At 42.1% G+C, this 13,403-nt stretch overlaps 1 protein-coding gene across 1 annotated transcript in view; it reads left to right on the top strand.

The window, feature by feature from the left end:
• Positions 1 to 13,403, top strand: part of LOC137429979 (histone-lysine N-methyltransferase 2C) — a 304,487-nt gene that overhangs the window by 143,463 nt on the left and 147,621 nt on the right. The gene's annotated exons all lie outside the window — the stretch shown is intronic.

Here is a 13,403-nt window from a genome sequence, read left to right as displayed (position 1 = left end):
AAAACTTTATTTGACACGTGAAGAGACTTCAGAGCATTATAATGGGTCGTACCATCTCATTAAATTGCCATCATTACGCCCTTTTTGAAATCGTCTTCAAAAATCAAAAATATAACTTGGACGATACAGGTTTGGGAGGGGTGGGGAAAAAGGGGCGATATGTGTGGCTAGTGGATAGCAGGTAAAGCCTGGTGTTGGTTTAGCGGTTAGGGCGCCGGCTTGGATCCGAGGATCCTGGGTTCGAATCCCGGACGATCGCTAAATTAACACCAGGGGGGTTGACTCAGCCTGTCATCCTTCCGAGGTCGGCAAATTGAGTACCAGCTTGCTGGGATGAATGATCCCGGTGTGTACCCCGGTTAGAATAGGAACGCCGTATCCCTGCGCATCGAAGAGGCGACTAAGGGTTGTAGTGCCAGGAAGGGCATCCGGCCATAAAAACATTGCCTCAAACAGGGAACCATGATTGTCATGGGGCCCGCGAGGCTAACCCCCGCTCTAGCGGGGAAAATGGCCTTCAAACGATCATTCATTCATTCATTCATTCATTCAATTCATTCATTCATAGTGGATAGCAGGTAACAATAAAAGACAGGAGTGTTATTAGTTTTAATTAATCTCCTCCATTCACAAGGGAAATTCGAAGTTTATTTCAGAAGCAAATGAATGCTTCATAATATTTTAATATATTTTAATTTATTTTTAAGTATGTCATTGTTTTATTTTCCCCATTTTAAATGTAAACTAAAAAAAAAAAAATAGAACCGAGGGATGGACTAATGACTAAAAATGACACGAACGGTGTTCACAACAAAGATCACTTGTGTACCCTAAATGCCCATGGTGTTTAATTATTTTTTCACGCCCTCCTACCAGAGGAGCTTATTTAAGGAACATTCTGTGTGTGTGGTGGTTTATAATTCTTGCATCTTTAGCAAATTTCCATTTTTCTTCACACAATGAAGTAATTTATTGCATTTGCATGCTTATGCATACCACATTGCATTAACTTGATGAATTAATTGCTTTCATGCATTGGCTCGTCAGTCACGGCCTTTTCGACAGATTCTTCCTGCAAATCGACCTCTTCCTCTTCACGTTTTATGTACGACTAGCCTGCCTACCCGTCACTTCGCTGACAGGTTTATCAAAAGACAACGTTGTACTTCACAAACATATTGCATGTTTATCTGTGAATCTCAATGAGGATGTAAAACGTAGTGAAACACTGGAGAAAAAAAAAAAGGATCGTTTGTAACACAGTTGTCATGGTGGCTGTTGTTTATTTATTTATTGATCCAACTAAATTGAGTATTAACTTTCAGTGACACCATTTTTTAAAATTCTCGGATAGCAGGAACCCTTCAGACTAAAGTGTGATCGTCACATGGATGGAAGAAATTGTTTTGCAGTGATTATTATTATTATTTTTTTTTTTGCTTGACCCAAATAACCACCCAGGGGCCTTGGAAAGGGAGTGTTTCTTTTTCTCAAACCCCCAACTTGGGCAATTTTTGTATTTAGTGGGGGGAGTTTTTGGGGGTCTGGACCCCCCTTTTATGTAATAAAAATATCCACAAAATCTTTGGGGAAAAAAATTATATATACTAGCAGAAGTACCGGCGCATTGCCGGGCGGGGGAGGGGAACGGGGGGGGGGGGGGGGAGCGATCCCTTGGCAAAGCGAGCGATTTTTTTTTTTTCATAGCGTTTCATTGCGTCATAGCGATTTTTTTTTTTGTCATAGCGTTCATAGCGTCTTAGCGTTTCATAGCGTCATAGCGATTTTTTTTTCATAGCGTCATCACGTGATCGCTCTGAGCGAATCAGCGCCCACCTGCTCTGATTCCGTTGATTCCGTGCGCTGGAATGCGCTGAGGTAAATATGAATAAAAATATGGATCGTCAAATATATTGAGTTCGGCCATGTTCGTCCCACGCTCAATGGCCATATCTATGTCAAATATCAAGCACGTAAGCCTCTCCGTTTAGGAGTCTATCGGTAACATTACACACACACACACAGTGTTTTATATATATATAGATATATGTATGTTATGTATGTATGTATATATATATATATATATATATACTGTATATATATATATATATATATATATATATATATATATATATATATATATATATATATATATATATATATATATATATATATAAAACATACAATGAACTGTAATGAAAGATATTACAATTAAACTTGCAAATTTAACTTCGCCCCCTGTGTTTCTCACGTGCCATGTGGTAAAATACTGTATAACCTGCACACAAGCATACCCCACAGTTGGAATATTTGGAACTAATTTAACGTGTAGCCGTGGGTTATTTGCGTGAAAATACGATAAATACGTTTTGTTTAGAGGGAGTTAAACAACGTTTGACGTTCACATACTCATTTTTATATAATTGTTAACATTTGAATGACGATCAAAAAACAATAACAAAACGAGGAAGGAATAACGAAAGACTCAACATGGCACGAGACTTTCTCTTCAGTACAGTGATGCTGAATGATGCTGATGGCACGGTTAGGTCTTATACTCACATGGGCTGCCGCCAACATTCCTTGAGATGCATTCTTGAAGTCGTCCTATATCATGCTCGTTTTGTTCTGGACAGGCCATAATTTGTATTTGGATTAATATCATGAAGTGACATGGTGCTATCTTAATTTTCTTCGTTTTATTTTTGAACATCTTATGTTCAAATTATGATTTATGGGAGCGAGACATGGGTAATGAACGTAGAGCAGCAACAAAGGCTGGAAAGGGTGGAAATGTGAATGGTTCGGTGGATGTGCAGAGTGTCGTTGAGAGAGAGGAAGCCAAATGATGAATTGCGAAACATGATGGGAATAGAGCCTGTGATTGATGCTGTGAAGAGAAACAGTTTGAGATGGTTTGGTCATGTGTTGAGGAAGGATGAAAGTGTCTGGTTGAGAAGAGTGATGGAAATGAATGTAGAAGGGAGTCGAGGATGGGGGAGACCGAGAAAGACTTGGCGAAAGATGGTCGAAGAAGAAATGCGGGCAAGGGGGTTAACAAGGGGAGATGCAGAAAATAGGGCAAAATGGATAAGATTGTCATGGGGACCGCAAGGCTAACCCCCGCTCTTGCAGGGAAAATGGCCTTAAAATGCCTGTTGGTTGTTGGTATTTTTGAACATCTTTTACTCAATGGAATTTGACCCAAGTGGAGGAAAAGGCATAAAGAGTAAACTGTTTGGACCAAACAGATAAATAACAATTGTGGCGTTAGATTTACCTTGCTTCATACTGCAGTATTCCCTCGCTTTAAAATTTAAATGATGGATGTGTTCCTAGAAAAGGACGTTCCAAGCGAAATCGTTTAAAGTGAACCACTTTTAACAGAGTACAATGGGAGATAGGGTACAGATCCTGTCACAAGACCCAATAGTGCACCTTTTTCTTACTAACTGACATAGCAAACACAAATAATACATCAATATTCAGAAATATAATTCAATACGACTACTGTAGTGTAAATTAACACAGTACTTAACAACCTCCCCGATGGACGACCCTGGCTGTGAAACACTAGGATGACAGTTTATAGTTGGATCGAGATTTGAACCCAGGCTAAGACAGCTTAAAGGTTGAGTATACAGACCTGGACACTCACTGTCCTCAACCAGGTTGCCGGAAATCCTGAATTAAGGGTGCTGACAGAATTAGAATTTTTCTTTTACAGATTAGTCAACCTGTGTGACAGTGTGTTTGGCTGCGTGTTTGTACTTATACATCACCAATACACCTTGAAAATCATGAAATGTTGCTCACAGATTTGGGATACATTATTGCGGTGACAGTGGCATTCTCTTGTTAACAAAACAAACAAATCGAAGATGAACCACTTGTAAGACGTTTGGGTGGTGCCAAGTATCGGGAGCGAACGTCTGACATCTTGCTGTGGTAAATAGCATGAGTGCAGTACACTGAAGTGTCACTTGGTGTTTTGACGGGATGTCCCATAATGCACTGCAACAGGGCAGATTTGCGCAATTTTAAATGAGGCTGTTGGTGATGAATGATGCCGCTAGAAGACGTTACAAAAAGACAAAATTATGCTGCTACCATCTCACTCCTTTTCTTTGAGTGTCATGTTATTTGATTGAAAATGCACTGTTTGTCTTGCTTCGATATTGTGTGATCCCGAAAGTGTGTCTTGATCGCTGAAATAGTTGCCGTTTTTACTGCTCGGAGTTTAAGCTTGAAGGAACATATACGGTATGATGTATTTTCTTACGGAGATAGACGTTGAGTTTAAATTGCATTATTTTAAACGTCCTGGCTAACCCCCGCTGTTGCAGGGAAAATGGCCTTAAAATGCCTGTTGTGTTGTGTATTTTAAACGTCCTGGCATCACAGTCCTTGTGTTCGTATTTCATTTTATTTTAGATTCAAAATGAAAGTTCATTTTTACTTACCAGCCCCAGCGCAATATTTACACCACATATTACACTTTAATCGTGTGCAGCATAAACGAATTGTAAGACTTAAAATGACAAGAACAGATATGTAATTAAATAATCACTCACGGTTCCAGATCAAAAATATATGAAAAAATAATTTTGCAAGAAACCAAGCAACTCTACTCCCCAGGTCACAACCCATCTATAATCTTCTTCCTCCTTCCTCTTACTCCACTCCTTTGCGGAGAATTTGTAGCGGCATCATTCTGCCTTTCATGTTATAAAATGGAACAAGTACACCCACTCCCTATGGGAGTGGCAGGAAGGATGTTATTATCCTCTCTGGGGTATATTACAGTATATCTAGCATTGGGGGGAGAGGGAGTGCTGTTCTTATTTCTGTGAAGTTAAGCAACATTTCACTTTCAAAGTGTGGATTGTACCATTACAAAAAGGGGAAGTTGTTGCTTGTACCAAAACAAACTAGAGCAATACAACTGTGTCACCAATATGCCTCTGCATAGTCCCACAACAGGTAGATGCCCTCGTTCACCGTCCTAAAAATAAACAAGTTTGATTTAAATTCCTTCAGCTGTTTTCAAGCATCACATTTTCACCAGCCATGACATCGATCAGTGCAGAAGTTTCAGAGAAGGATTTTTTTTTTTTAAATATCGGCTTTCAAGCTAATATGGCTGCCATACCACGTGACATATGACCTTAAAAAAAATTACACTCTGCATATGTATGGGAAGGGGATCACGTTTGTGAAGTTTCATGTTGATCGGATGAGGTTCGTTTTTTCTATCCAAGATGGCTGCCAAACTACGTGACCTATGACATCATCATTTTCAAACTATATGCAACAGTGGTGTTAGATTATATTTGTAAAATTTTGCATTGATAGGGTAAGCGGTTTCAGAGATATAATTATTTAATACTTTCCTTCAATCCAATATGGCTGCCACACCATGTGACTAATTACCGTATATACCGGTGTATAAGACGCACTTTTTATCGGAAAAAAGTCAAAAGTTGGGGGTGCGTACGATACACGGGGATAAAAAAAAAACTCGGCTTCAAAACAAGTCAATTTTCCAATACATTTACGAAAAAAAGTTTTTAACGAAAAGCGATCTTGGTTGCACGTTTTCCCCGTTGCGTCATGCACAATTGCGCCGACATGCAGGGCTGCCATTGCTGCTCGTTCGCCCCGGATGGCAAGCGGGTTTTGTACCATTACGTGCTTTCTATGGATTTGCCGCTCAAAGCAACGCCGCTTCCGGAATGTGAATAGAACGCCTTTTCCCACTCTGGAAAGCCACATCGGTCTTTTATTTTGAAGGTCTTTTATTTTACGACTGCAATTGCGTAGCAATCCGAAATTATATGGCAGATTACCGTAAACGTCAGCTCGGACTGAAACGTCTTCATATGTTCTATCCGGTTCCAGAGAAGAGAAGATCAAGATGTCAAGGTGGTCGTACACTTCAGCGTTCAAACTCTCCGTCTGCCAGTCTGCAGAAGAGTTTTAATAATCTCTCTACTCTCTCCTTTCTTCTATGAAGCACAGAAGCTCCTGCGATTGCATGCACATCTCGACACTGACGCGTGTGTAACAGAATACTGACTACATATTGCTAAATTTTATTATTTTTTTTCACTTTAAAAATGTTCATTTTGTGCTACTTAAAGTTTGTGTACAAATGCATAGATTCACGCTTCTGTAATCTGAAAATGAATGTTTTTTTTTTCTTTTTTTGAGGGTGGAAGTTGGGGGTGCGTACTATACACAGGTGCGTATTATACACTGGTATATACGTATGTTTTCGTGATCATCTTTTAATCGCCATGCCTAGTCAATGACATAAAGTTTTGAGTCGATCGATTTGGTGGTTTGGGAGAAGATGTTTTTTTAAGGCTTTAGGTTAAATCCAATATGGCTGCCAAACCATGTGACCGATGATGTCATAAATGTAATATTTATGACACCATCGGGATATATAAATATATATATATTAATCGGGAGATTAAATCAGACGCGGATGTAGCTTCAGGACGTCGATCTTAAATTTTCGACAAGCTTTCGACCAACAAAGGTCTTCTTCTTAGTCTACAGAAACAACAGGCATGTATATCAGACAAGTATGTATAGTGGTATGTGTGTAAGATGTGTGATATGTGTAGAAAATGCTTACAAAAGGAAGAGCCACGCTAAAGCTCACTCACCGTCCCCAAGTTCTGCGGAAGTGAAGCGCAGCTTACAGTTACCGTTTGCATTACAGTTCGGTGCACGTGCATATACAAATATAGAGATACATACATACATAAACACACAAGCATATATTCATATACCATTTATATTCATATAATATATTTATATATTTATTTATATATCTATCTATAATTCCAGTAATCTCTGTGTGTATGTATGTATGTATGTATGTATGTATGTATGTATGTATGTCTGTGACCGCTGTTTCTCGACAACCACGGGTCCGATATACTTTAAACTTGCCAGGTATATTGCTGGGGACCCGAGGATGTGCCTTTTCAAGGTTTCATATTAATCGGACAAGTAGTTACCGAGCTATGTCCAAAAAACGATTCAACCAATCAGAGAGCAGCGAGCTATCACGTGTGCCGAACGTGCCGAACAGACTCTGCCTCGGACGGCACATTTGAGAGCGTATTCATTTATTTCACGTTGGCAAACTATGTTGCCGCTATGTTGGCGTTAAACGATGTTTTAAAACTAATTAAAACTAATTTGCGATTCTTTCGCTTTCCTGCGCGTTTGTGCATGCTATGGCGATTTCTTTACCAAACTCCGCAAGCCGTTCGCTTTGGACCAAACCATTTCATGTAAATAGAGGGGGGGGGGATTGTCACCGTACTCGCAAGCCGTTCGCTTTGGACCAAACCATTTCATGTAAATAGAGGGGGGGGGGGATATAATTTTAGATATAGATATAGTACGGGCATGCCCTAGTTTATATAAATGACATATAAAGGTAGAATGAAAGAATGAGTGAATGAATGAATGAATGGGTTGCGGTTAATGATTTGATTGGCTTGATGTAGGAACATTCTTTAATCACCAAAATTTATGCCATGAGGGATTTTTGTCCGAAGTTTATGTATCCAAAAGGACTCACGTTTCAGAATCGTGGTGTGTGATCGATTTGTGATTGATTCAATGGCAGAGATTTGAATGTCATTTATAGAGTGATCCGGTTGATTAAAGCGTATCGTGTAAGGTAGAGATTTGCCCTGACTGGTGTGGAAGTTATTGATTTCTGACCGGGTGTTATTAAATCGTGTGTAGAGTGTATTGTCAGTTTTTCCAACATATTGTTTGGTGCACTTTTGGCAAGTGATTAGGTATATGACCCATGTAGATTTGCAGTTCATATAGGAGGTGATTTGGAATATTTGTCCAGTGCGAGAACTACAAAATTAGTTTCCTTCTAGTAAATGCTTGTGAATAATACATTTGTTTGCTGTGCATTTATAGAAGCCAGGGATCCTAGTTTCTTTGTTGTGGGGCTGTGGGTGCTTTGCTTTTACCAAGAGGTCCCTGAGTGTCCGACCACGTCGAAATGATGTGAGTGGAGGTTGAGGAAATGTGGTGCTGAGTGTTTCTGATTGATGGAGAGGAAGGGCCTTATTCAGAATACTTCGGCAATTGGGATGAGGTAGGAGAGTAGGTGGTTACCAGTGGGACACGGTTAGTTGCAGGTTTGGGTTTGTAAATCAGAAGGTCTGCTCTCGGTATGTGTTTTGCTCGGTTTATTGCTTCTTTCACAGAGAGAGGGTCATAGTTTCTTGCAATGAAGTGTGTTTCTAATTGGCAGAGAGAAGTTTCTTCTGCCATTTTTGTTGTCCAATATATATATATTGTATACAAGATTGAGGCTCGTGTAAGAGCTAACATTAATCACAAAAAACATAAATGGACATATAAAACATATAATAAAGGGAGCGGGAGACAAGATAGGGAGAGAGAGGGAAGCACACAAGTACAACAGTCGAGAACAGGGACATCAGGAGATCTGTGGAAGGGAGAGGGTTTGGGGGGAATTGGCAGGGGAAGGTTGGGGGGGAGGGGGGGGGGTGGGTGGGAGAGGTATAAACAAATGTACACAACTCGGACTTCCAGGAGAGAAGGCAGTATTCCAAAACAGTAGATCTGGGGTGGATTAATGGGGGTAGAAAAGATCAACGTTTTGGATGGGGGAAGATAAGAGATGGTGGTGAACGGCTGTTTTAAAGACCTGGAGGGAGGTGTGGGACTGAAGAGAGTGAGGGAGTTTGTTCCAGAGGCAGGAGAAAAGAGGAATGAAAGAGTGAAGGTGAGCAGAGAGTCTTGATTTTGGCAGTTTCACCAGAAGAGAGTTGCTGGCAGATCTTGTGCGACCTGAAGGAACATTTGGGGGACAGAGCACAGACAGAGCTGGGGGAGCTAGGCTGGAGAGGAGTCGGTAGAAGACAGAAAGAACACCAACCTGCCTGCGGTGAGTGAGTGAGAGGTCCTCAGAGTCAGCTTCATCGCGGGAGATTCCAATGATTCTGAAAGCTTTGGTTTCAACAGCGTGAAGACGAGCTAGGCGTGAGGCAGAAGCACCTGCTCAGAGGGGAGAGCAGTATTCCATTGAGCTACAGGTGAAAGCGTTGTATGTGGTGTGGAGCTCAACTGTGCCAAGGAAGGACTTCGCACGACGGAGGATGCCCAGTCGGCAACTGGCTTTGGAGGCCAGCTTGGAAATGTGGTTTTCCCAGGAAAGATCATGGCAGATAGTGAGACCCAAAAGCTTGTGTTACCAGGGGCGCCGCCACGGATTTTTGGCCCCATGAAAAGATATCACAATGGGCCCCTATGAAGCTCGCGCGCACATTTTTTCCCCGACATTTTTCCAGGAGGTAGAAACAATGCTTATATTTCTGCATAAAGTATGGAATTCACTATTTGATGCAAGACTGATACTGTTACGTGACCCTCCCCGACCTCCTGGTCTCGGTATACCTCCGAACCCCGAGAGGAGCCACGGCAGAAAAAATATGTTATTCCGTGTCAAAATCAATATTGAAACCACACCAATAGTTATCCACAAACAAATAATATATTAAAAATCACACAGGAATAACGATACAACAATGATAGCAATCAACAATACAACCAATACATCTTAAGATGGTACCATCTGCTCAAGTAACATAACTCACTGCGTTCCCAGTGAATGGAACAGAACACTCCTCAATGTCTCTATAACTCAAAGGTGATCCCGGCGAAGAGGCGATGAGGCGAGTAACGAGGTGTAGGCAAGGCGTGGACCGTCACGTGGTCCAAACCAACAGCAAACTGGCGGTGGAAAGGGAAATCCCAAAGACACGAACCAGACGTGCATATTCACCATTCAATCAGCGAACCGCATTGTAATCTTCAAACGCCGCTTTTGTGCACACCCATCCCCAGCAGACCACCGGAGGGTGAGACAAGTGGACGCGGCAAAAACCTTTTTCCGTGAACGACGCGTGAGGTTCAAAATGGCCGACGGCTCTTACGTGAGTCGAAGCGACCTGGCGGGGAATTCTTCGAAACCTCAACGCCTATACCTGGCTACGCAGGTTTTTAATCCTACAGCGATAACACCGATCGCAGGAAATCCCTTTCAAGGACTCAAAGTTCACTCGCGACGTTCGCTCGATCACGCTCGCTACCGAGCTTCAAGCCACGCGTCTCGTTCCACTTTTTCTCCACCGTCTTCCGGTCCTCGATCCTGTTTCCTGTCTCGTTTTTACCATGAGCGCTTTTAACCTTTTAACCACAATAACCATTTCCCTTAAACAACAATAACCATAATACCTTTTAACAACAATAATCGCCGTTTCCTTCAAACCCCAATAATAATAATAATACATAACCAGAAAAGTTTCCAGTGGATGAAAACCACACCCACGGAAGTGCCGAATCCGTAACAATACCCACACAAGAAATGTGCTGAAGGCCATCTTTTGCAGTCTAAATGTAATTTTAATGGTAAGAATTACAACATACATTAACCTCTTCAATTAAAATAAATTAACATTATCATCTATAGAATGATATAACAAACGAAATAATAAAATCAGCAGCAGAGTATACATACAAGTATACATACCAAGTGTAGTGATCCAATATCCATAGCCATGCCATTTAGTTATCACTGGTCCTTGCTCAGCCTTACACACCAAGAGCCCAGCGCCGAGCCTTGTTGCTGGCAAAGTCACTGATCAAGTCTTTGAAGTCCAGCTTTCTAGCCAACTGACTTTCAATGGACAGCATGGCAAGACTGCAAAGCCTGTCCTGGGACATAGTGGACCTCAAATTGTTTTTTAAATCAGTTTTAGCTTACTGAAAGATATCTCGCCACTAGCAACAGTCACAAGCAGTGTGCAAAATATACGTAAAGCAATGCACACTTCTCCAAAAATGCTTTACATCTGCATCTTACAAATTGCATTCAGGAGACCAAGAGGGGACAAGTTAGGGGGGAAAGTGGCAGCATATACTGTGTTCAGGTGTCTTACTTCATTTTGAAACTCAGGTGTAAGATCTCTGGAATACTTAATGATCAGTGGTTGGCACACAGAAGGGACTTTATCCTCACTAATAATAATAATAGCGTAAGGACTCGACTTTGTTATCCCTTTTACGCCGCACCAGTGACCCGATGCCCACGGCACTAATGGATTTACGATCTACGAACCGCGCTCTTTGTTTATCACGTACAGCCATACTCGAAAAATCTGAATTAGCTGACGTAGGGGCCCAAAAGCATCCGATTAACTGCCGATACGCCGCCATCTTATTGGCGTCTGCTTGGTGAAGGCGAAGCAAGCCGTCTGCTGATTGGACAGTCGAAGGCGACAGCAAGCCGTCCACTGAGAGGACAATCCTGAGCATGCATTTGTGCCGGTGTCGTCAATCGAGGTGTACGCTAACCTCATCAGGTGGGTTTACCATAATTTCTTCCAACCGCGCTCTTTGTTTATCACGTACAGCTATACTCGAAAAATCTGAATTAGTCGACTTTGGGGCCCAAAAGCATCTGATTAACTGCCGATACGACGCCATCGTATTGGCGTCTGCTGGGTGAAGGCGAAGCAAGCCGTCCGCTGATTGGACAGGCGAAGGCGAAAGCAAGCCGTCCACTGAGTGGACAATCCAGAGCATGCATTTGTGCCGGTGTCGTCGATCGCGGTGTACGCTAACCTCATCAGGTGGGTTTACCATAATTTCGTCCAACCGCGCTCTTTGTTTATCACGTACAGCCATACTCGAAAAATCTGAGCAATAAATACGTTGTTCATATACGCACTCTTCATTCTCATCTTTCTTCCTAACTCTTACTCGGACAAGCAAATTCCCTATGCCATCCATAATGGTACACTCTATCCATACACCACATCCTCCCTTCCGTGGATGTTCCACGGGTTTCGGCTAGTCCTCACTAATCTGCCCAACTTTCAGAACAGCAGAAAATTCTTCTAAAATTTTTACAGTGGTGTGGAATAATTTTTAGGCCCCTGTCAGTGCAGGGCCCTTGGAATCATCCTATCTTTTCCCCCCCTTACAGCACCCCTGTGTGTGACTGAACTTCTTGGAGAGGATTGTTGAGAAAGTAGATGGGACGGTTGTCCAGACGGTCTTTTCGGAGAGATATAGTGAGAGTGTAAGATTTGTCAGGATTTTAAGACATGTTCCACTTGTTTGACCAGTCTGTGATTTTATCCAGGTCTGCAGCGAGTGAGGAGGCTGCTGCCTGCCTATCTGAGGGATGAGGTATGGAGCGGCAGAGAGTGGAGTCATCAGCAAAGAGATAGAGAGGATTTTCGAGAGAGTCGGAAAGATCATTGATGAACACGCACAGAAAAAGCACAGGGCCCAAAACACTTGCCTTGAGGAACTCCAGCCTGAACAGGAAGGGGAGACAAGCGTTATGCCTCGGTCCCCCGTCGGTGAAGTGATGCGAGTTGACAAAGTGGAAGACGCAAGGCGGCTATCTTGGATTTTGACGTGACGACCCAATTTTCAATAGCGTTCTTCCTTATGCGTAGATACACCCACACACCAGATTAGAAGTTAGTAGTTCGTTTATTTTTCAAGATAATTCGCTCACAAGGTGCAGACATATATATGGTGGCGGCCATCTTGGATTTTGACGTGGCGACCCAATTTTCAATACGTTCTTCCTTCTGCCTCGATACACCCACACACCGGATTAGAAGTTAGTAGTTCATTTATTTTTCAAGATATTCCGCTCACAAGGTTCAGACATTTACCTTTCAAGATATCGCACTCACAAGGTTTAGATATGGTGACAGCCATCTTGGATTTTGACGTGGCGACCTTATTTTCAATAGGGTTCTTCCATATGCCTAGTTGCACCCACACACCAAATTAGAATTCGGTCCTTCGCTTACTTTTATAAAGATATTGCAGTGCACGTACGCACGCACGGATGCACACACGGACACTCGGACAGAGGGGAAAACCATAGTCCCCCTTTCGCTCTGCGGTCTGACGGGGGACAATTAGAGAAATTCATTCAGGGCCACACGTTGACTACGACCAGAGAGGAAGTCTGCAAGCCATGCGAGGAGGTTTGCATGGATACCATAGTAGGAGAGTTTGATGAGTAGGGCGGGGTGCCAGACCATATCGAAGGCGTACGAGATATATCAAGGTGGACAGATCTGATTTCCTGCTTGGCATTGAGGACCTCCATCCATTGTTGAGACAGCAGAAGCAGCATGTCCAGAGTAGAATGACCTGGTCTGAATCAAAATTGATGATCAGAGATCAAGCCATTGGAGAAGCGGAAGTATTTAATATACAACAACAATTTATATACAATTAATATACAATTTAATATACAACCTTCTACTTTCCTCTGCCCCCCCTCAAACAAC

Source organism: Myxine glutinosa, chromosome 6 (genome assembly GCF_964187855.1).
Source record: "Myxine glutinosa chromosome 6, kmMyxGlut1.1, whole genome shotgun sequence".
NCBI lineage: Eukaryota > Metazoa > Chordata > Myxini > Myxiniformes > Myxinidae > Myxine > Myxine glutinosa.
This window is presented reverse-complemented; position numbering and strand designations above follow the sequence as displayed.